The sequence below is a fragment of the Herpailurus yagouaroundi genome, unplaced genomic scaffold, assembly GCF_014898765.1.
Source record: "Herpailurus yagouaroundi ecotype Mexico unplaced genomic scaffold, PumYag 192, whole genome shotgun sequence".
In the NCBI taxonomy this organism is placed as follows: Eukaryota; Metazoa; Chordata; class Mammalia; order Carnivora; family Felidae; genus Herpailurus; species Herpailurus yagouaroundi.
The window spans coordinates 23,733,463-23,757,935 of NW_024412423.1; the positions used below are offsets into that span (position 1 = coordinate 23,733,463).

Here is a 24,473-nt window from a genome sequence, read left to right on the forward strand (position 1 = left end):
ACCCAGTCCTCCCATCAGGCGCAGGGCCCCTTCCACAAGATTAGGATCAAGCAGCTGAGTGCACGGCAGGACCACACTCCCTCCCAGGCACATGAACAGGGAACAGGCGGCTGGTGCTGTGGCTGAGAGTCCAGGCTTGTGGGCCTGACAGCCTTGGGTCTGAATGCCAGTTTCGAGTGTGTGAGCTGCTGTTCTCCACCTAAGTCCGTGCTCTTCTTGAAACTTCTTTTTTTCTTCCATGCATAAAACAGGGATACTGAGAGTATCAGCCTCACCGGGTTGTGGTGAGGATTTGCTGTGAAGCTGAAGTTTTCCAAACCCAAGAGGCAGTCACCACCATCTTGCCCTCTGAGAAACTTCTGGAGCTGGTAGTGTTCACCACTGGGAGGTAATGGAGAATAAGCAACCAGCCGTAAGCGGCTTTTGTGACTGGAAACACGACTGAAGTTTCCTGAGGGGAATTTTCCAAGCTTATACAAGGTGAATCTCCATTTCTCACTGGAGATCATCGCAGAGAGATTTGAGCGTGCTCAGATTAAATTGTGTTGTTATATGTAAATCCAGGTTTTACTCTTCAGGGCCTAAAACATCAGTACAGATGCATGTTCTCTTATGCTGGGAGAATGCACCATTTTCTGTAAACAACCGGCCTGAGCAAAGGAATCAGGGCCCCATTATTCAGAAGCTCTCGCTAATAAAGTCCTTAAAAAGCAATCTTTGAAAGAGCTTAAAATACTGACATTAAACTTGAAGGAAAATGAGTTAAACTAATTAATGGTAGAGCCTACAAGCATAGATGGATAAATATCCCTATTAACCCCATTATGGCTATTCTTAGTAACCTGATTTGAGGAGACTTTAATGTTGCCTTTGATTCGAATGATAATCCTTCATGTGGAAAAAGAAATACATTTAGAATTTACACAACATTTGTAAATGTGCATTAGCAGAGTAACACTTACTTTTTCCCGCTGAATAATCTAGAGCAGGGAGGTTAGCTAGATGAAATAAGCTTTTAAAGCCTCCGATACAATCCACAGCCTTTTCCACCGCTCCATGGTAAAAAAAAAAAAAAAAAAAAAAAAAAAAAAAGCGGATGTGCAAAATCTTGGTTGGAAATGCCCACCGTGGCTTCAATTGTGTTTCCCAGACACTGGGTAGGCATTTCCCTACATGGGAAATCTGAAAAAGATTAGTGGTGCTGTAGAAAAAACAGCATCATAACCGGCAATTTGACTGAAGGGCTTCATGGTCCTCGACTAATAAAGACTAAAGGCCAGAAATGACAACTGCTCTTCTCACCTAAAATCAGCAATGGCAGATGCTTCAGCACGAGGTGTGGGATACAGGCTCAACCCCGACTCCTGGGAGGAGCCGGGGTGGACAGAGCCCTGGGAAAGGGGCTGGGTGAAGTCCCTGTGTGGGCCGTCCCATTGCCAAGAGGCAGACAGACAGTTACTCTGCATTTTCTTAATCTATAAACTCAGGTGGCCCATGACAGTCTGGGAAGGCTTCCAAAAGGAGGCAGCTGAGATGATGTGCAGGGAGCACTTGGAAAAGGGGAAGACAGTCCAGACAGGTCTTCGAAATAATGAGGAAGCCAATGTGAATGATGCGACTTTTTCTTAAACTAACTTATACTTAAGATTAGCTGTGCTCGGATTAAACACACCAACTTTTAGCATGATTAGATCTAATTCTCATTCATAAACATATAAAAAATCAAACATGTATAAACGCTTACATAAATGCATATATATGTAAAATGCTCCATGTATCTGTCTAACGATATTCCAATATATTAGAAATTATATAAATGCTTATATACCTTTCAAGGACCGTCTTCTGACCAGGTAGCACTGACAATGCCAGGAGTGATACATAAGCCTATATCTGGAGGTTTTAGTGACAGAAGACATATCTTTTGAGTACATATAAGATGAATCTCCATTGTGGGGCGCCTGGATAGCTCACTTGGTTAAGCGTCTGACTTTGGCTCAGGTCATGATCTCACGGTCTGTGAGTTCGAGCCCCACATCGGGGTCTGTGCTGACAGCTTGGAGCCTGGAGCCTACTTCAGGTTCTGTGTCTCCCTCTCTCTCTCTGCCCCTTCCCCACTCACACTCTTTCTCTCTCTCTCTCTCTCTGAGAAATAAATAAACATTAAAAAAAATATGAGTCGCCATTCAAAGTTGGTAATTTGTATCCAGTTCAGCCCACTCAATTTCAACATCCAAATCTGGGCAGTATTACATAGAATTTAAGTTTCTGTGTTTTTCAACACTTAAAGCACCAATACGTACATGTATGTTTTTACCCTTAAAGGTGAGATCAACTTATATTGTTATTTAATGGGTCAGGAAGCCACAAAAGATGGGTGCAGGACCATGAATGCCAAGCTGGGGACCAGAGATCTATCTGATCCTGATGGTCTAGGACGTGCACAGAACCTGAGATTGCCTTTTTAGCTTGGGGGTGACAGGAGGTCACGGGCACACTTTCACTCATGATTAGGTAGGGGACCAGGAGTAGATATGAGCCAAAGGCAGAGAAACGCGATATCCAATTAGTTCCTTTCCTCTCAACACTGCTCCCTCTCCTGGACCAGAGTGGATGGTGACATGGGTATATGGACTAATGGGATGGAAGGAAGCGCCACACCCTTCTTGTGACAAAGGTGCAACAGTGCCTCCGGGGCTACTGTCATCTTGAGTAAGAGGGTAGAGGTTGGAGCTGGGATCGAAAACTCCCAATTGGGACTGAGGCCAGAATGGGATGGTCCTGAGTATGCCTGGAGCATGCATGGCCTGGCATCTTCACTTCCATGCTTCTAGTGGACAAACTGACCGAAGATCGGGATAGTGAAGCAGGGTCTAAGGAAGAAGTGCCTGCTGAAACCATAAAGGGTATCTTCAGCAATTCCAAACCCTGCCAGGTGCAGTGTTTCACTCACTATTCTTTTCACCCTTTCGCTCGTGTAACTCACTCTAAGTTTATTTCCACTCTGGAAGCCTGGGGGCATGAATGGGTATAGTGACCCAGCAAGAAAAGAAAATGGTACCCAAGCCTCATGGGAACTCCGTGGGCTCGGAGAGGACCTTGTGCCTGGCATAAAGATGAAATAGTAGCTACTATTTTACTGCTAGAAACACTACTATCTTTGGTCCAAACTGTCTGTTTAGAAACCTAGTATCTACCAAGGCAGTGTGACATAGCTGGAAATTTCCCTCTTCCCCTCCTAAATATCATATAATCAACAACATAAGCAGAATAAAATCGTAAAGTCCATTTTTAGTTAAACTGCAAAACAGATATATAATCCCTAGCTTTGAACAATATAGCAGAAGCCACCCGCAGGGAAGTAAAATGTCCAAAGCCAATTAAAAAAATCAAAAACATGTTTATGATAGGCAAAGGGCTCCTCCTGAAGTCAGAGACCAGTATTTCCTGTCAAGCAAGGACTAAGGGACTAAAAGGAAAGGACAGGGCACAGATCAAGCAGAAGTTGCACAGGAAGAAAAAACAAGAAAGCAGAAAAAGAGGAAAATGGCTCAGAGCAGCAGGTCTCAGAAAATGCCGGCAAAATTGTTCTCCCTGTAGGCAAGAGGCTCACTCCAAAGTGCAGCTTCAGTTATAACAAGAGAACTGGAGAACTGAAACAGAGCTGTTCGGTAGAAACAGGAGAGAGAGAATACACAGAGCAGCCATTTTAGCAGGAAACCCTCTTTCATGGGTGACTTACAAAGCAAATTTGGATTGTGAGTCTACAAAGACCGATGGATTCCTCTCCTTCCATCTACTGGACTCTATGTGAAATAGGCAGGCCAGTCAAGTCTAACTTATAACAATTTTTTTAATAACTTTTTTTTTTAAGATGCTGGCAAGTTTATACATACCCATACAAACACACATACGCTGTAGAAAAGAGCAGTAAAACTTGGCACAGAACACTCAGCAGAAAAAAAAAATGGAAAAGGTGAAAATGTGGAACAAGTATAACACCATGAATTAGAGTGAAACAATCACCTTTGTGAAGAAAGAAAATAAAACAGTATACAAGGAATCAGAGAAGAGATGAAGAGACCCTGGAGGAAATGGCATGTGAGCATTTAGACCCCCAGCAAAAAGAAAAAAGGAAAAGAAAATCATAAAAATGAAGGCACACTGAAAAATGCACAAAGGAATGCAGACACTGGAAAACTCAGTGAGAGAGAAGGATGTCAGAAATGACAGGAGAGAACAACATGAAAAGGAAAGAAATAAGGAATTATAAAGGATTAGAGAGTAAGGGCACCTGGGTGGCTCAATCAGTTGAACATCTGACTCTTGATTTTTAGCTCAGGTCATGATCTCACGGTTCGTGGGATCCAGCCTCGCATCCAGCTCTGTGCTGATGGCGTAGGGTCTTCTTGGGATCCTGTCTCTCCCTCCCTCTCTCTGCCCCTCCATCTCCCTCCCTCTCTCTTTCTCTCTCAAAATAAATACACACACATATATAAAAAACAAAAACGAAAATCCATGGGGGATTAGAGAGCAAATGACAGTTACAGAGAAGAGGCAAAGGGAGGCCTACATGTGCATGATGGAAGCCTTTGAAGAAACAAGAGAAAACAATGCAACGGGGCATATATTTAAAATAGAATTTGTTAAACCATTTCTGAAATAAAACAAGAGATGAACCTACATATTGAAAAGGCACAGCATTAGCCAGAAAAACAACAACAACAACCTGGAATGGCCAGCACTAGGATTTTTTCTAATGAAGTTACTGGATTTTAAAAATAAATATTGATCCAATAGCAGAGAAGATACCCATGGAACACATGAGAGAGAAAAAAAAAATAAGTCTGCCCTCAGATCTCAAATAGCAATATTCCAAGTCAGAATCTAGTGGAGCAACATCTAGAAGGAAGTCAGGAAAAAGTTGAACCAAAACTTTTGTATCCCCATGAGCTAAGAATAAATGCTACAGAAAACTGGTTTTGAGCATACAGTGACTTGGGGAGAATAGTTTCCATGAGGAGCTATGACCACTGTGGTCAACTATGGAGAGGACTTGGGAAATGCAAGTATTTATGAGTGAACAAAGGTGGAGGAGATTAGGGTGAGAGATGAGAATGCAAAAAAAGAAAAAAAAAGAGGAAGGGAAAAAGATGCACTGTATGGCTACTGTGCTGATTGCCTCATATACAGTAGTTCGGGGATCAGATAAAAGCATCAAAAAACGGGGGCGCCTGCGTGGCTCCGTCGGTTAAGTGTCTGACTTCGGCTTAGGGCATGATCTCACGGTCCGTGGGTTCGAGCCCCGCGTCAGGCTCTGTGCTGACAGCTCAGAGCCTGGAGCCTGCTTCAGATTCTGTTCTCTCTCTGTCTCTGCCCCTCCCCTGCTTGCACCCTGTCTCTCTCTTTCTCTCTCAAAAATAAACATTAAAAATTGTTTTAAACATCAAAAAATGACAAATTAAGTAACAAAAGAGTCACTATATTTTATAGAACAAAGGGAAACTTTTAAAGGAAAATTATATTAACTATTATCAAGTGATAGAAGAAAGGGAGGTGAAGTGAAAATGGGAAAGAAAGAGGAAGAATCCTATTAATTTTATCGCCATTTAAAGTGGTAACATCCCTGAGTATCAGAAGAATTATACACGTGCCCTCCATCCACACACAGAAAATTGTACACACAGTGAGGAAAAAAAAAATAAAGGAAAACAGAATCAGAAATAACAGAGGTGGTAGAACCAAACATAATTTTTTATATCAATAAATCTAAATGGCTTAAATTCAGCTCTTCAAAGCATAAGATTTTATTTTTACAGAGTCACAGAGGAAAACCCAACTCCATACAGATTACAGGAGGCCTGTAGCAATGACAAAGTGATTCAGAAAGATTGCTCCTGTGTTTTGACCCCAAAATTCCACTGAGACTATAATCTACAAGTATGCACATATGCGTGTTTGAAGTAACATGTATAGAGCTATCCATTACAGCATTATTTCCAATGGCAAAAGGCTAGAAGTAATTGAGATGTCCTTGCTTATATCAATGATAGTACATCTACCCGATGGAAAACTCTTAACAGCTATCTGTATAATATGCAAGGATCTCCAAGGTTCAGTTCAAGTATTTGTTCGTCTGTCGAGTCTTCTCTCCACCTTCCAGGAGGATTCGACTGCCCCCTCCTGGGGTGTCCCCAGGGCCTCAAACTTCCAGTTCCGCTTTTCTGTGCTATGCCACAACCTGTCATCCCTTCTGGACTCTGAGAGCCGATGTGGCAAGGATTCTGCCACAGTCGCACATGTAACTATCCTGGCAGAGTGTCTGGTTATAAGCAGACACTGATATATGTTTGGAGAAGGCAAAGAGAAGATAATGTGAATCCTTGGAGCTAAGTGAAAACACTGCCCCCATCACCCACCTAAAAATACCAAGAATAAACATGGTGAACAGGTCAAATAAAAAAGTGTGCCACTGAGGATGGATGCAGGGGTGAGTCATAACTATCACCGAGACAAATAGCTTCCAGCCAACAGAAGATCGTGTTTCATTGGGGGCAAGAGGGAGAGAGAAACACATATGTGCCCGACTTAATTAAGGTGACTGTACCCAGAAACACACACTGTTTCACTGTAGCCCCAGGATGCCTGGGAAGGCGATCCTACTCTCCACTTCACGTTTGAGAACACCATGGCCTACATAGGTTAGAGGCTGCCCATTCTTATCTCCACACCCCCCAACATACACAGAAAGGCCAAGGCGGGCATTGCCACCCAGGACCGAATGCTTATGGGAAGGATGGCCTGATTCGTCCACCACAGATACCATGGGGAATCCCTTGCCCAAACAAAGGAATTATGAGGAAGCCCGGAAGCTAGGAGTTCAAGGGTTCACAGGCTGAAATGGGGCCCATGGGCTTACATATAGGCACTAACCCAACTGCTAACACCTCAGCCTACAGCAGCAGGGCATCCCTGGCATCTCATTTTCATGTTACTTTGTAGACTGTGATAGACGGATGCTAGAAGGATCACAAGCACCTGGCTGGTTTCACCACTGGCTTCTCACTCTTGTCTGGATAGTTACCACTAAGTAATTTCATTTATCTGTGTCTCCGTGAGCTTATTTGGAAACCATGGAATGCTGCTTACAGAAAATTAAGCTTCATTTTCTTTAAGCACCCAGCCACTAGTGCAGGCAGGAGATGGTGATTTGGAGGTAACTGGCTTATGCATATGTAAACATGATGCATTTAGCAAATTATGTAGACTTCACACTTCACAGCATTGAAGAAAACAAAAGTCCCTTCCAAAGAAACTGTAGTGCAATAGAGTCATTCTGAAAAGAATATAGAGCTATTGGTCTGTAAGAACAGTTGAACTCAGCTAAGAACAGAAAATAATGGTTTACAGTGTGCAGCATGGGGTGGCCACAAGCCCAATGTGAACACATCTAATTTTAACTGGTGTTAAGGCGTCTCTAAGGACTTCAGAGAATTCTAGGCCACAATGTGCCTGGAGATTGAGCTCATGGTGTGACAAGGCTGTAACATTTCAAACTCAATTCCACCGTGACTCTTATGCTTCGCACAATTTCCCAGCATATGTTTTTCTTCTTGGGCCTAGAGAGAAAATTCTAGGTCGACCTTGAGCTCAAAAGCACCGCCACAGTTGAAACACCCCTGCTGTCTATCGCACACCTTCCCTGTTCTCTGCTGGGGCTGCTGCTTCAGTCTCTGCCAAGAGGACACCAGCAAGACATTGCCTGCAGATGTGATTACAAGTCTCCCTCTACTAAGGGTAAACTTACAGGCCAGCACAGTGAGTGGACTTTAGGACAAACCCAAACAAAGAAACAAACAAACAAACCAAAACCAAAACTGGATGGGGAAGGGTATTGAGCTTGGGGGTTTCCAATCACAGACTAGAAGGAACAGTGGTTCTTCTGTCTGTAGGCACCCCGTCCACGCACGGCTAACCTGAGGAGCTCCAATGGCCAGCTGTCACCTACGAGGGAAGGTGGCACCCATGCAGCTTGGCTTGTGTCCCACTTATCCACAATAACGGCAGGAATAATAATTTGTCTCAAGAGCTGCCATATATTAAATACCTACTATTGCTAACAAGTACTTTGCCTTCATTGTTTCCATTTAATTCTGGTGATCACTTGTCAGAGTCATTATTATTTCTCTTACTGATATGGAAACTGAAGCATAAAGAGGTTCAGTGGCTTTTTTCTAGCTGCCACTGAGTGCTTATTACACGACAGGTGCTACGCATAGAAGGAAGATCTCACCGTATCATCACACCTACGAGGTAGAGAGTAGAGACTTTCATCAATATCCACTGTGAACTGGAAAAAGTTGTATCACACGTCCAAGGTCAAGCTAATAAATGGTAGAGCTGGGAGTCACATTTGGGTCATAGCCACAGCCATGTCTGTCCTGCTGTGTCCTGTGTTCTCACCGTGTGAAAAGAGGTTCCCATTGCCAGAAAATGAGGAAGAGCTAGAGAAGCAGCTGCTTGGGCATGTAGAAGCCATCCTGTTTTCTGGGACCCAATGCTTCTCTCCTTTCTCTCCCTAACTTCCTCCCGGACACACAGGCATGCACGCACGAACAGACACACAGGGTTTCAGGTGATAGACTCGTAAAGCCTAACAACTCTTTGAGGCAGGCACTATTATTATTCCCGTTATACAGCTATGGAGACTGAGCTTGGAGATGTTACTCCAACTAATCAAATTCAGCAAAATATAAAGTAGGAGGCTCGAGGTATGCACCAAGGATGTCTGACTCCGGGCCCCATACTCTTAGCCAGGAGGCCCTACGGTAGTTCATCTAATAATGAGAGACAGGGTATTGATGGTCCGGGAGCTGTTTCTAATTAAGATGCTGTCTCATGATGAGAAACACACACTGAAAATTATGGCCCTTTAGTCGATTTTATATAAGACGTAAGTCAAGTGAGTACAGACGGCTTCAAGATTTAGTTGTACCATTATGAACAACACAAGACTTCTAACACTCAGAAAAGACAGCGCCAAAAGAAAACAAACAAAAAACAAACCTGGAGGCCAACGTCCAATCGTAGGGATTAGATTATGGGTCACAAATAGGTTAGAAAGCTGAGAGGCCATTACAAAGAAAGACAAAGAAGGATAGGACATACAAACTCCTTGCAACTTATTAGATGGCAAGAGCAGAATACAAAAGCATCTATGGTTTGATCTCACGTTACTTTGGTAACATGACATGGGGAGTGAGGACATGTGGAGAGAGAAACCGAGTCTGAGACAAAGCAGAGAGGTGAAGCTATATACAATGAAAAGTAAACAGTGGGTCTAGTACGTCTGGGGTGATCTTTGTTGCTGCTTTCCTTTTACTTGTGACTGTTTTCTAATGGTCTATGGTAAGTAAACATCCGTTTTTTTACGATTTTTACCAAGTTGTTTTTTAAGCCTAAGAGTGTGTACGTAGGCGAGGGTCCGACAAAAAGAGAGCCCAACGAGGCTCAGAAAAGATTGCGGGAGACCAGACCAGCATTTCCCAGAGTTTAGAACGCATGGGTATTTCCAGAAAAGAGTTACATTTGGCAAATGAAATCCATTTGGCAAATACTCTCTCTCTCTTTAGTGACTTGAACTGTCGAGTCTCATGGTAACGAGAGCTCCTTCACACGGGCTTAAGCGGGAAGATTTTATAGGACCACAGAATTTATAGGACCACAGAACACTTGTGTGTGTGCGTAGGACATGATATCTTATAGCTCCAAGGGGCCCGCCTTGGGCAGTGTTTGCTTACAGCTCATTATTTATTCATCTCTACAATCTGTGCATAGTCAACATGCCAACCTCTCCCTCCCAGGAATTCCCTTCTCTAACACCTATGACACTAACGAAATTTTTCTCTCAGCACCTCCTATAAACATTTCCAGAACTGAAGGAAAAGCGGAATAAATATTCTTCCTCCTTTTAGGCAGGGGACACCCGGATCCATGGCTGTCATCTCAAGTCAGAATCTCTGGTGATGCACGAAACACCAAGCTTCCTCAGTGATGCTGCGGCCCCAAAAGCATTACGCTGAGTGGTATACTTTATACAAGAACTTGTTTGGCGCCCTACTGGCCAGCCTGGATACTTCTCAGAGGAGGTCAGCAGGTGGCTGAGGCAGTGGCGGCTGATACGCTGGAACAGCACGCAGTGGGGCAGTACTGAGGCCTCTGACTATGTGGGTTCCTTGTTGAACCTGCTTTTACTTGGCCATGTGGTCCCTAGTGGCACTGTGGCCTAAAGACACTTAGGTTTACACATATGTCCCTGCTAGTCCAAGGGTGGTGACCTCAGGGCATCAAGATTTGGGGTGTTTCTGGAAATGTGGCCTCAGACAGAATCCACCATTTCAACAGTTAAGCCTGCTGTGTCCAGATTACAAATGTTCAAGACAGAAGGTGAGGAGAGAGACCCTCTTAGTTCCCAGAGCTCTGTTTGGAAAAGGGACTTTCTGTGTCAATATATCTGAGATTATCACCCAGAATGGAATGTGTACACAGCTAAAACTCATTAATCCAATGTTCTACATCAAGGGATATAAAAATCCTGACAGGAACAAACTCCCAAGAGGGTCACAATACATCCTCTTGTATTTTCTTTTTAAATCTTGTATCGCGACGTGAAAACCCCCACTGACTGCAAGAGAAACCACCCATTTCTCTGACGGGCATTAATTTTTTTGTATGTAGTGACAGTCTGGCCAGGAAAGCCTGTCAGGGTGAATGGACAAAGGCCAAATTCATGTGGAGGTGACTTCTCCAGGATGCACGGTTCTGATCCTATGAAAGTAGGCTGGGTTGATTCCAACAGTCTCTGTGAGCCCACTGTTGTGGGCAACAGTGAATTCTAAAAGACTCATTTTTCCAATTTTACCAAGAGGGGGCTTAAGTAGTTGTGGAGAAGAGTTTGTAGCGTGGTTATCTTGGGAAAGAGAAACCGGCCGCCTTTTCAAGAGCAGCGCGAGGATCCAAACACTGCTAACATCGACGACGCTCACATTCTCATCCAGGGTTCGTTCACCTCTAGAGGTTCTTCTCCTAAACAGAAGGCTGAAGGAGCCAGAAGCCCTGCTGGGAGGCACAGCCAGGGCTCTAAGAGGTCCTGCTTCTGACACTGTGGCCCCCTTGTTGGGTCTCCACCGGGAAGGCCAATAGGCCTGTCTGGCTGTATGCGCACATGTCGAGGGCCAGGGTCTCCTGCTGCCCTCCTCACTCCCAGATGTGTTCTGGGCCGTGTCTGGGGTCTGCACCCCTGGGGGCAAGAGGGAAAGGGGAGGCCCCTAACAGCACTGGGTTTTTCTGTTTTTTTGCTTGTTTATTTTTTATATCACCAGGTCCGGACACCATTTCCAACAGCCCTGACCCTGTAGGACATGGCTGAACTTGACGACACATGGCTTTGAAAGAAATCCGGTCAGATCTGAGGGGTATGGAGGGAAAGAGAAGACAAAGCATCCACGTCCTGGACCCAAGACTTGGAATCTGAAGGACATTCTTACTGAAATGGCTCAAGTCAGGCAGGCCAATGTTGCTGCTGTATAAGGGAGAAAACCTAAGGCGGATGGGGTTATGGAATCATGACAGCGATGCCTCTATGGAAGAAGGCCACTCTGTGCTGCAAAACCAGACCACTGACCAACACTTGTGGGTTCACCTTGGGACCTTTAGAGACAGGAGTATCACTGACAATCTGTTAGGGTCTCCTTCTGAGCTCTAAGAGGGCCCTCGTGTAGAGACTGGCACAATGGTATTCCCACCTCACACTCCGCCATGAAGATTAAATGATGGTCATGCGATGCCTCGAGCATGAGCATGGTACCTGGTGGGTGTTGAACAGGTGGGGTTCTTCTAGAACACTCACTCTCTGGCTTGCTTGCTTAGGACGCTTCACAAGGGAGGAGCTGAATCATCAATGCACATGTATGTTCAAACTCAAATGCTATTCCCAAAATAAGCAGACTTTAAAAATCTGTGGAAAATAGATTCACACCAAAAAGCAGAACCCGGATTGTAAGCACGTGGAGATATCTGACAGTTCAGCTTGCTACCAACCAGCATCTGGCAGTGTAACAGGATGCGGTTTCTTAAAGCAATTTCCTAGCTCTCCCATGGTTTTGACCACAGTGGTCTGGTATGCTTTTTCTACACTTCTGGATGGAAGCCAACTAATGAATCTTCAGGTTAAAAGTTCGATGGAGAAAAGACTGTTCAGGCACCAAGTGAGGCTGTCCAGGACTCAAGTCAGAAGAGAACCAAAGAATCAGAACCACCAGCCCAATATGGACCCATAGAGACAGCAACGTGACAGTGTTCCGAGGGAGGCCCAAGAAGGGAACTGGGAATGACGAGGGCTTAGTGTGGGGTACAGGTGTTGAACCAGTCCCGTGAACTCAAGCACATCAGGGATTCTGGAGAGCTTTTCCTGCCATCTCCAGCAGGTCCACAGGCCCCAGGTCAGGTGGCACAGTTTTCCTCTCTCACTCTTGTGCTTAGCATCAGTGAATAGAAGAACAGAGAGCTGAGGACAGGAGGAGCCCCCCAGCCCAGTGCTTTATGGGAGTTGGCCTGCGACAGGCACTCTCAGAGCTTCCAGGGACTTAGGTGAATGAAGGTAGGGCGCTCAGCTTCCCCAGAGTGGGGAGTGAAACAGAGTCACCATGGACCACAGGGAGAAGCACATGTGATTTTCCGTTTTCAGTCCATCTCGCTACCAGACTACAAGACCTGTACGTACCGTTATATTTCTGTCTCTCTGATGGTGGTACTTTAAAATGGTAGGAGCTTAGTATACAGTTGCTACTGGTGACCAGTGAAGAGGGACTGAGTCTTTGCTACTTTGCTACAAGGAAGTTGCTACATCCTTGCTACTTTTCTGAGGCAGATTCCAAGAGAAATGTTTGAATAACCGAAAAAGTCACCAAAGACGACTAGGGTCAAGATTCTATTATTCCCCAAACCAAGCTATGTGGGTGTGTATAAACAAATAACATATGAAGAGCTTCTTCACTCTAATAATGTTTAAAAATACATGATAACATTGAAAGAATATTTACATGGAAACAACAAACGATATAAAACCTTGTAAAATGACCTAATGAATGTCTTAAGGAACATTACAATGCAAGTATTCAACCAATGGCATCATTGCATTTGTTATTTTCAAAGAAAAGAGAGCAAAGAGTTTAAACCTCACCTGACAACACACATCAAAGGAAGTCTCACACGGATTAAAGGCTTAAGGTAAAAACTACTAACAGTACCAACTATTAGAAGATGAATAAAGGAGGAGTCTGTACATATCAAAGCAACGAAAGAAAGTATTAATGAAACAGAACAAACATTAAAGGTGTGTGTTCATTAAAGGACTTGCCACAGCCCTACACGGTGGAAGAGAGTGCCGTGGACAACCAGCCACAATCCCATCCAATTGCCATGCAAACAGGTGAAGCCTGGGAGCTCTGCAAATTGCAAGTCAACTGCAAGGCCCCCAAAGCCCAGAAGGGAATCCCCAGCTTTCCCTGCCCAGCATCAGCTTTCACCTGGAACAGGGGATCGCCAATGTTGCACCCCCCAGGCGACATGTGGTACAGTCTGGAGATATGGAGGCTGTCACAACCGCAATGGTACTCCCAGCAGCAATGCTGCAAACATCCTACACCAACCAAGAGAGACCCTGGAGCAAAGAATGACCTGACCCAAAACGTTAGTAGAGCCAAGGTGAAGAGCCGTGCCCTGGAAGAGAAAAGGCAGTTACCCTGTGGTGACTCATGCCTGACAGTGATGACTGCCCAGGTGAAGAGAGGAAGAAAGGGACACAGGTCCAAACCTTGAGACTACCAGTGGAAGGTGGAAAAACCAGTAGGTTAATCCCTGCCATAAGCTGCATAAAGCTTCATCTTGAATACAGTCCTAGCTTGCTGCGGCCTTCGCCTTGTCCACGACCTCCAGCACACCTTACAGTGCTCACGAGTAACGACATTCTTGGAAAGGTGTGACGACAGCCTATTAAATATGCAGACAGAGAGCACCTGGGTGGCTCAGTCGGTTAAGCGTCAGACTTTGGCTCAGGTCATGATCTCACAGCTCCTGAGTTCGAGCCCCACGTCGGGCTCTGTGCTGACAGCTCAGAGCCTGGAGCCTGCTTCGGATTCTGTGTCTCCCCCCTCTCGCTGCCCCTCCCCGCCTCTCAAAAAATAAATAACACTAAAAAATTCGTTTTTAAATATACAGACAGATTTATGGATCTGTACACCCGGAGAAGGGCGACAGAGGAGACAAATCACCCCAACAGGCCCACCAGTTAAAAAGTCTATAGGAATACTCGGTCTCCTCTCTCCTTCTTTTGTTTTCCTGCAACTTCATTACGAGGTATATTTTATTTGTTTTATCTCGCCTTACTATCCCAACGTTTATTATAATATTTTTTGAATGTATGTTTTACCTTCATTTGCCTTTATTCCTCTCCCTTTTTTTCCAAAATGTGTCCCTGAATTACTTTTAAAAAGAAATATTAAAAACAGCCTAAGTTACTATAAATGATAATTTAAAACACAAGTTGGAAAACACTGTGAAGAAAGGCAGGCTCAATATTCTTAATATATAAAGAGTTCTTTCAAATCAATAGGGAAACCGTTAGGAATGTAACTGAAAAATTGACAAAGGGTATGAACAAATGCTTTGGTGAAAGAAGAAATACAAATGGCCAAAAAACACTTCTGAAAAAAACATTTGACTTCAATACTAATAAAAAAAATGGAAATGGAAGTAACAAATACTAGGGTATACTTATAAAATTGGCAAACATTACAAATATAATTGCTGCTCCTATACGCTGGGGTGGCAAGTGAATGCAAATTATCCAATCTTCTTGAAAATCATTTTGATTATGAGTAATTTTAAAAAGAAATAACTGGCTTCTAATTATAAATGCTACACTTGCTTTTGCAGAAAGTTTACAAAATACGGAAAAGCATAAAAATGAGAATCAGAATAGGCTAGCACTTCAGCAACTGAGAAACAAATAATTTTAACTTTCTTCTATATTTTTCTCAGTCTTTTTAAGGGCATCTTTGTGTGTGTACTGTGTTGTATGTACAGTTTGCTACGGTGCTTTTTTCATTTCATACCGTGTGTGAGCATGATCCTGTGCCATTGTGTCATCTTTAAAAATGTAACTTATGATTGTTATAGGGGCGCCTGGGTGGCTCAGTCAGTTAAGCGTCTGACTTCGGCTCAGGTCATGATTTCCCAGTTCATAAGCTTGAGCCCCGTGTCGGGCTCTGTGCTGACAGCTCAGAGCCTGGGGCCTGCTTCTGATTCTGTGTCTCCCTCTCTCTCTCTCTGCGCCTCCCCCACTCATGCTCTGTCTCTGTCTCTCAAAAATAAACGTTAAAAAATTTTTTGAAATAAAAATGTAATTCACGATTATATAATAAGTCACATGGATACATCTATATAATAAGCCACTCGCCTTCTATGGGACATGTCGTTTTTTTACTCTTTTGTTTCTGTGTGTCATCAACAAGGCTGTGAAAAGATCGTTGTGACTCAGTATTTTCTGTACCTTTAATAATTGCTATCTGCCGAAGTTATTCTTCGAATAACAGGAAAACACATCTATCGTGAAAGAGACAAAACCTGAGAAGCTGTGCCACCCACATACTCTCATTACAGCTATTTCCCAAGGATACACTTCAGACAAAGTGGCCCCAGACAGAACTTAAGAAGTGCAAAAGGGACGGTGGACAGAGATGAAGGCAAGCATGTGGGTAAAAGTAAACATTAACGGTATAAAACGAGGGTAACAGCTTGGAAGTTACAAGAATGTGGAACCCAAACACATACCAACAAGAGCAGGTGAGTTAGAGCAAAAGCGTTCTGAGTGTTGTCCCTGTATTGTTTGGGATGGAGATATAGGTACTGGGCAAGTTTACACGCTCATAAGCAAAGGATGTATGTCAAAATTTCTGGATTCAGTGCTCATAAAATACAAATAGAGTTAACTAGTTTCAAAACTGATGGACCAAAAAAAAAAAATTAGGAAAAATAACCCAAAGGGGGGAAAAAAAAAGGGAGAGAAGACACATGGAAAGCCAAGAAAAAATAAAAAGTAGAAACTACTAGTAAGAGGATGAAATTACCACAAATATGTAGGCTGAATGCTTCAGTTCAAGATTAAAACACAGAATTAAAAACAAAACCATGCTATTTGCTGTTAACAGGCAAATGCGCCAAACAGGTTGAAAGCAAAAGGATAAAAAGAGGTATACCAGGCTCATACCAACTAACAGAGCAGAGGTGGCTGTATTACCCAAAATATGGCAATTTTAACATCAGGATCCTCAGTTATCATGATTGAGACCATAAGGACTACTAAAAACAAAGAATCAAACACAATGACAAGAGGTTCACATCACTAGGAGAGCAATCTTCCTAAACACATATGCACTTAATAAGACAAAAGTCAATCCAGGTATAATGGAGACTTAAATATCAAAGAGGACAGCGGAAAGTATTCAGAAGCAACTATAACAGAAGATATTCATGACCTCAAGGTAGGGAAGGATTCTTTCACCTACCTGAAAGTGTAGGTGATACAAAAAGTTTGAAAAACTGGAGAGCATTGAGTGAACAATTTCTATGTATCAAAAGATACCACAAATAGAGCAAGAAGCATGAGACCCCAAACTGGAAAGAATATTTGGAGCACATAACTGAAAAAAAAGTGAGTATCCAGAACAGAAGAATAATACTCCTATAAATAAGAAAAAGACACCTCAAATACAGAAACTGACAAAAGATTTGAACAGGAACTTAACAAATCAGAAAGTCACAATGGCCAATAAATATAAGAAAAGGTGTTCATAAATGCCAAAGAAACCACAATAAGACACCATTTCATATGCACTGTGTTGGCATAAGTTTTTTTTTTTTTTTTTTGGTTTTTGTTAGGCGCAGAAGTGTTTTGGTTTTTTGTTTGTTTGTTTCGCTTTGTTTTAAGCACAGAAAAGAAGTACAGGCAGGGATGTGAAACAACCAGAACGTCTGTATAGTGATGATACAAAGAGAAATAGAACAATCACTGTGAAACACGGCGGGGCATTTCTAATAAAGTTGAAAGCAAGCATTTGTTATATGTCAGCAATTTCATTCCTGGGTCTATGCCCTGGGAAAACGTTTGCACATGTACTCATGGAGACATACAGAAGAATGTTAATATCGGCATTCTTTATGATGGAACAAATTGAAAAAATAAATGGGCAAACAGTAGAATATGTTACTGTTTACAATGCTGAATACAATCTAATAGAGAATGTGATTGAAATCCAGCTACAGGCAGCAGCATAGATAAATCTCAAGAATATAGCATTGAGTGAGCAAATGTAGTATGAGGCCAGTGACAAAGACATTCCAAAGCAAGCAAAACTACACAAAATATCATCAGGGGATGCAAATTTACGCCAAGCTATAAAGAAAATTAATGTAGCAGTAAACACAGAAGTCAGGATAATGGTTACCTCAAAGTGGGGAGGAAAGGGGAAGACACAAGGGGGGCTTCAAATTTAAGGCAATGATCTATTTCCTACTGTTGCTGATAGATACCCTAGTGGTCTTCGTACTGTTACAATACTTGCTACTATATTTGTATTGTTGATCCCTTTCAAGGTGACTATCTATTTTGTATTCAGTAAAAATAATTCTAAAAATTAAAAACAAGAAGTGTGCTAGTTAAAAACATTTATTCATTAGTGTGGGTCTGGTCCTAGCCCTACTCACAACAGTACGGTTAATCATGAGGCAACATCCCTCCACGAACTACAAAATACCAAAACGGAATGTGGTTATGCCACAAATTATTCTGGTTGTATTTACCATCCCTGAAATTAGTCTAAGTCATTTATGCCTTGTGTGGGCTGAAGAAGAAAATATTCTGAGTTGATTCACACTGTGTGAGATGTATACTGATTTTCTTGGATACCCAAAATGTTTCACTGAGTCAGGAGCTGATACCAGTGACGAGTTTAAAGAGATGTATCTATGCTGCTAGAAGTCTTTGCCTGATGGGAAAGTTTTAGCTTTAGAATAAGAAAAAAAACGTGAGAAAAAGCTATGCGGCAGACCATCTTTTCCAAACATGGCTGCAACACGGTCTTCCTCATAATGAAACCTGGACACGACTCATAGAGGGAGGTGGAGTCTCTCTTCCCTCTTAGAGCTTCGTGTCAACCAATAGAGTATGGAAGGAGCGATGCTGTGTGACTTCTCAGTGTAGCTCCTGAAATGTGATTGAGAGCTTCTCTCTTGCTGGACTCTTGAAATCCAGCTGCTAAGCTCTGAGGATGCCCAAGAGGGCCCCTATGGGTGCTACAAGCCAGCAGCCCCGGCTGAGGCACTAGCTGATATCCAGCATCAAATGCCAACACATAAGAACGTGTTCAACTTGACTCCAGCCCCAGTCACCATCTGACTACAACCACGGGAGAGACTCCAAGTGCAAAGTAGCCAGCTGAGCCCCATCAACCCCAGGAACCATGACAGGTAATAACAGTAAGCGATGGATGTTATTTTATGTCACCCAAACTGGGGTGGTTTGTCACTGAGCGATAGGCAATTGGAACAGACTATGATGTTAAGCTCCCCTAAACTGAAGGAAAGATGATCTAGAATTTTAAACGGATGCCAGACACCCAGAGTATAAAATGTAGCTTTGCCACTAACTAGCTGTGTGCCTGATTAACTTCTGGGAGCCTCAAGTTTCCTAGGTGAAAAACTAGGGACTCCTATCAACTTACACTTTTCAAAGTTTTTCAAACAAGGAATCTGATATCACCATACTGTACATTGTGCACAGGAAGCAATAACGGCCAGCTAATGATTTTATTGTGGTTGGGGCTGGCATTTAGCTGGCTTTCATTCTCTCCCAGACCTCCTCCATCCTTATGAGCCATGGAGAGAATTCTCCACTGCCGACTGGCTGGGAACACATCAACTTTGTCTGCAACTCTCATAGGAGGGACCATTTGGTCCAAATTTCATCTCAGAGTTCTCTCTTTTCTCCTACTCCTTAAAAGGGGTCAAGCTTCCTGAACAGCTAAGCCTAGCAAGTAGGAGAGGCAGCATAGTCTGGTGCTAAGGGCATAGACTTGGGAGCCTGGCTGCCTGAGTTCACATCCTAGCACTGCCTCTTACTAGATTTGTGATCTTGTATATTCTCTGTGCCTCATTTTCTTCATCTGAAGAATGGAACTGACAATATGAACATGTGCGTTGGGGAACTACGAGGATTAAATTAACTGAGTAAACAAATATCGTGCTTAGAACCTTGACTGGCACCTAGCAAGATCTTCATAAGCAATGACAGCACTTGGTCATTAACTTGGAGGGAAGTAATTTACTTTGGTAATGCAAAGAGTAGAACTCAGTAAAAATGGAAGGGCTGGCTTCCCTCCCAACTGGCCGCCACCAGAGAGCAGGAGCAGGGCTCTGGCCAGGGGACTGCGTGCTCTGCTGTGTCATCTCGAAGAGAAGCCCGAGTAGCCAGGGCTCGACAGCCACTGGGGACAAAGCTGAGGGCAACATGTGATTCACAAACAGTCGGCTGTACCTTCAAAGTCTGCAACAGAAAAACTCGTGCCCTGAAATAATTGACATGAAAAGTGTGACTCACGTACCCGACAGTGTCTAGAAGAACAGTTTAGAAAATGAGAATCAAACTGTTCTACCGACGATGGGAAGGCACAGTGAGGAAGGGCTCCTTCATCTGCAAGGCAGGGCTCAGTCATGTTCAATACCCTAATTCTAAGGCACAAGGAAAAATGCCGATCCTTTTCATCCTAAGTGATGCTCACACCCTGCGCCTTCCCTCTTTCTGCTCCCAAGGAAATGAAGGAGAGCAGGGCTGGTTTGGCTTTCTCTAAAGGATTGCTCCCCCACCAAAGACACCGAGTATTGAGTATCGTTAGCAGGAAATGCTTCTGTAGCACAATGCAAATAAAGGTAGTAAAACTCACATAACCATAGCAGGCTACGTGGTGAAATTGGATCTAATTAGTGAGTGTCAATATAGTATTCCTTGCTAACTTTAACACTTGCATCCTTTGCTATTTCAAGGAGTCTGCAGAAGACTTCGTTAGACACGCAACCTAACTGCTTGTACTTCCTGTTAAGTCGCTTCACATTAATAAGGTAGCTTCTCTCTGAAATTCAAGTGTCACATAGAAAGCAAAATTTGCCTTTTGAGCAACAGAATCCAGGAGCATAGGTACCACTATCCTAATAAGGTTGGCACTGAATGAGGAAGTGCAGCCGAGGGTGACAGGTGTAATTAAAATTATGTTCAGCTGCTGATCTGCCAGACAGATAAATTCCATAAGCACTAAACTGCATCGGTTTACTGAGAAAAAAAAAAAAAAAGGTCCAATTGACTGCTCATTTCTTGTTCAATGCAACGCTGATTTAAAGCTGGGACCCTGGAACTTCCCTGCGATTAATGAAATCTCACCAGGTCTTTGGAATAAAAGGTGCATCCATCTTTGACCCATAGAAATGCTTAAGGTATTAATGCAGATCATGAAAGAAAATGTCTTGCTTACTGCTATCTACCCCACTGGTGCTCTACAGTTTGGACACTGTCGTGCACACTCATGTCCTGAGAGAACACTGAGCAACGCGCAGGAAGCCACCTGGCATGTAAGAAAAGAAGGGGAACCAGAAAGCAAGGCAGCGAGGAGAAAAAGATCGAAAGCCACTGATAAAAAGTGATGCAGAGGTTACCATGAACACACTATTAACCCATTTTACAGATGATGAAATTCAGGTTCAGAGGTTAGAGCTGACTAGTGGAGGAACAAAGGCTGTAATCCAAATCTGTTTGACTTCAAACCTGTAATGTTTCCACTCTGCATTTCCTTCTCTCTGCAGGAGGAACACACTACTGAAGACAGATGGGGAGATGACCCCCCTGCTCAGGATGCGATGGCCAAGGAAAGGCCACCTATAAACTTATAGGCGTAACCTATAAAAAATAGATGAGGACGGTGGCTCTATGAATGTTTACCGCTAAGCAGAAGGGAGAAATGGAGACAAACTCATCTGCAGGAGGTACGCTTCTATATGCCTGAGTTGTGCGGGCTCCTTACGGCACACAAGAGGGAGCGGGACTGACTGGGGAAAGACCCACATCGTTGAGAACATCCATGCTCAGGGTGGTGGGGACCCGGACGGAAACAGCATCCCAGTTCCACCACACGGAGGTAAGACAAGACTATTGTAATGGTTAATTTTATGCGTCAACGAGACTCGGCCATGGCACCTAGATGTTTGGTCAAACATTATTCTAGACATTTCTGTGAAGGTTTTTTGTTTTTGTTTTTGTTTTTTTTTAGATAAATTAACATTTAAATCAGCAGACTCTTAGTAAAGCAGATGATGCTCCATAGTGCGAATGAGCCTCATTCTACCAGTTGAAGACCTGAAAAAAAGACAAGACTGACCTCCCCCCAAAAAGAAAAGGAAGTCTGCCTGTAAGCTGTTGTTGGATTCAAAATGCAGTATCAAACTTCCTTTCACTTCAGCCTGCTGGCCTGCCCTGCACATTTTGAACTTGTCAGCTTCCAAAATTGCATGAGCCGATTCTTTAAAATCAATCACTCTCTATGTACAATATATACGTGTGCATATACACATATGCATACATATTACACACACTTACCCTGTTGGTTCTGTTTATCTGGAGACTTAACTAATACAATTAAACATTAAAACATGGAATTAGGAAACCAGCTTCCATGGCCCTGAGGATCCTACTATACCTATAATGGGATGAATCCTGGCTCCCAGGTGGTCTTCTGAGTCAAGATTCAGACAGGGAACAAAGACAAACAACAGACTGACTGGCTTAGTCAACTTTTTTTAGAATGAGTAATTTATTTAATCATTTGATAGATATTTATTGAATGCCTACTATGTGCCATGCCTTGAGTTAGGTGCTAGAGAATCTGGCTGAGCTCTGCCTAGTATCCAGTGAATGAATAAAATCTTCCACCTAAAAAAATTAAACTCACTTTTTTTTTTTTTTTTGAGCATTACATGTTCTAAAGAATTCCAACTCAAGTGACTAAATCTGGAACTCAGATTACCTGGAGGGCAAGGATCACGTGCAGGCTAGGGTACCAGCGGCAAGAATTCCTAATGAGAGATGTAGGGTTCTGGGACCCTGACTTGCAAGCTGGAGATTCTCTCCTTAAGCTCTATCTTTTGAACTTGATTCTTTTATTAGTGGGAATGCATGTGTGCCACAGAGATAGAGCCTTCAGAGACACATAGACCCCAACTTACCCAAATAATTTAGTCATCAAAAGCTCTAAGGCCACTTGCATATAAAATCAATGCTTATAAAAATGTTACAGTGTTAAAGGAACCCTAAGGTGAATTCTTTTGTAGAGCCAATGAAACCCCCCTAGAAAAGTACTAATAGAACTTTTTGTAGCAATAGAAATGTCCTGCGTCATAGACCCAAGAAGGTAGACACTAGCCAAGTGTGGCTATTAGTCACTTGAAATGTGGCTAGTGTGATCAAGGAATTGAGTTTTCAGTTTTATTTAATTTTAATTCATTTTAATAAGCAGATGTGGCTAGTAGCTATCGTATTGGAGACCCCAGCTCCAGACTAACTGAAAGGTGTGGTAAAAGGGTGTTTTAACAGACCAGGTGTGCCCAGGCATGGGGACACTTCTTCCATCAACCCTACTACTGCCAGATTACCCCATTAGCAGTCTGGCTGGCTGTGGTCTTCCCTCCCGGCTCAGTACCTACTGCCCCTCTGTGTCCCTCACTCTCTTTTGCACACAAGCAGGCAGGGAGCTCAACATCAAGGAGACGTTCGACCACCCTGAAAAGCCCACTGGCCAAGGAACGGATGAGGATGATGGGATGGACCATGGGGTGGATGACAAAGAAAGGAGGTATCTATGAAGTACTATGGATGGAAGAAATTTATTACCCTCCAAGTCCTGTCTTCTTCAGATTATAGGAAGCCAACTTTCCCATTTCCCCACAAAATGCTAGGACAGAAGGGGTAGGGATTTTTTTCCTTGGGGTACCCACACCTCTTGTGCTCTGCTCTTTAAGTCAGAGTGCATTTGACACATTAGAAGGTCCAGTCATCACAAGAGACTTGTCCCCATGTTAGATTTGTGAATCTCCTCTATGGGAGGCAAGTTATATTCCCAGGAAGAGAGGTGAGGGGCCATACAAATGACCGTTACAGCAGAAAATGAATGCTCTCCAGCCATGTGAAACAGACTAGAAAATAATTAGCCAGACTCTCACTGGGAAAAATGCTAGGTCCCGGAGGAAATGTATTTCATGCCATGATCACTTGCTGGCTCTACATGACAGAATACAGGAGCTAGCAGAGAATGTTCACAAATCCAGCATGGCAGTATGGTGCTGGTGGCTTTTAGTATGTTCACGATCATGTCCACGGGCACCTCTGAGCAGCAGAAGGCCCTGGAGGTTTCCTCCTGCTCCCTGGGGACACCAAGAGATAATGTATGTGATGGTGGAGATGTCATTCCTGGGGGCATGTTTCATATCCCACACCACCGCTTATGGTAGGAAGCTTGCAGATGTTCATGGGGTACAGAGAGCAGGGAGGTATTTACCTCTCACCTACCCACCCACTCAAGGGCTCTCTGGAAATAAAATGACCTCAGAGAGGTGAATGACAGAATTAATCCACAGGTGAATATATGGAAAGTCTCCTACAGAGACCCACCTCTAGAATAAAAGACTTAGTGGTAATTAACAACTGGTTTAAAGACAATGACACAGCCAGACACACAATGCACCATTCAGAAAAGGAAGTGGTTAGTGTAGAACCAAGAAGAAATGAGAGTTTCGGAGGCAAGTATGGACAGTGTCTGTCCACTGAAACTCTCCGTGAGGGATATGCTTCCGCAGCCCATGGAAGGTCATGTAAGACTAGAAAGAACAGGTCACCTAGCTATCTTAGCTAGGATGTGGGAAGGACAGCTCATTTCTAACCATCAATTAAGTGCCCTTGTTCCAATTCCCTGCTCACCTAACAAGCACCGATTCTTATGTGGCTCTCCCAAAGCTCTCTCAGGGTGAGGGAAGAACTGCCCTATGATGTGAGTATTCCAGTCCCCATGTTTGACAACCATCCAGAGTTGATAAATAAACTATCTTGATTTTGGTTTATAGAGTGGTCTCTTGAGAAATTGCTTAAGGTGACCTTATAACTGAGGGACTGAGCCGCTCTCAATGGGAAAATAAAATCAAGGTTCAGATCTGTAAAGCTGAGATTGAAACAGATCCAAATTGTTGTAAATACGTTGAATTAAAAGTTGCTTTCCATGATATTTGTCATAACCAACCATTCCCTAATGGTAAAACTATGTGAC

The 24,473-nt window shown here is 43.2% G+C and overlaps 1 protein-coding gene across 2 annotated transcripts in view; it reads right to left on the reverse strand.

Moving 5' to 3' along the window:
• Window positions 1-24,473, reverse strand: part of SPOCK1 (SPARC (osteonectin), cwcv and kazal like domains proteoglycan 1) — a 525,716-nt gene that overhangs the window by 26,829 nt on the left and 474,414 nt on the right. The window lies entirely within an intron of this gene.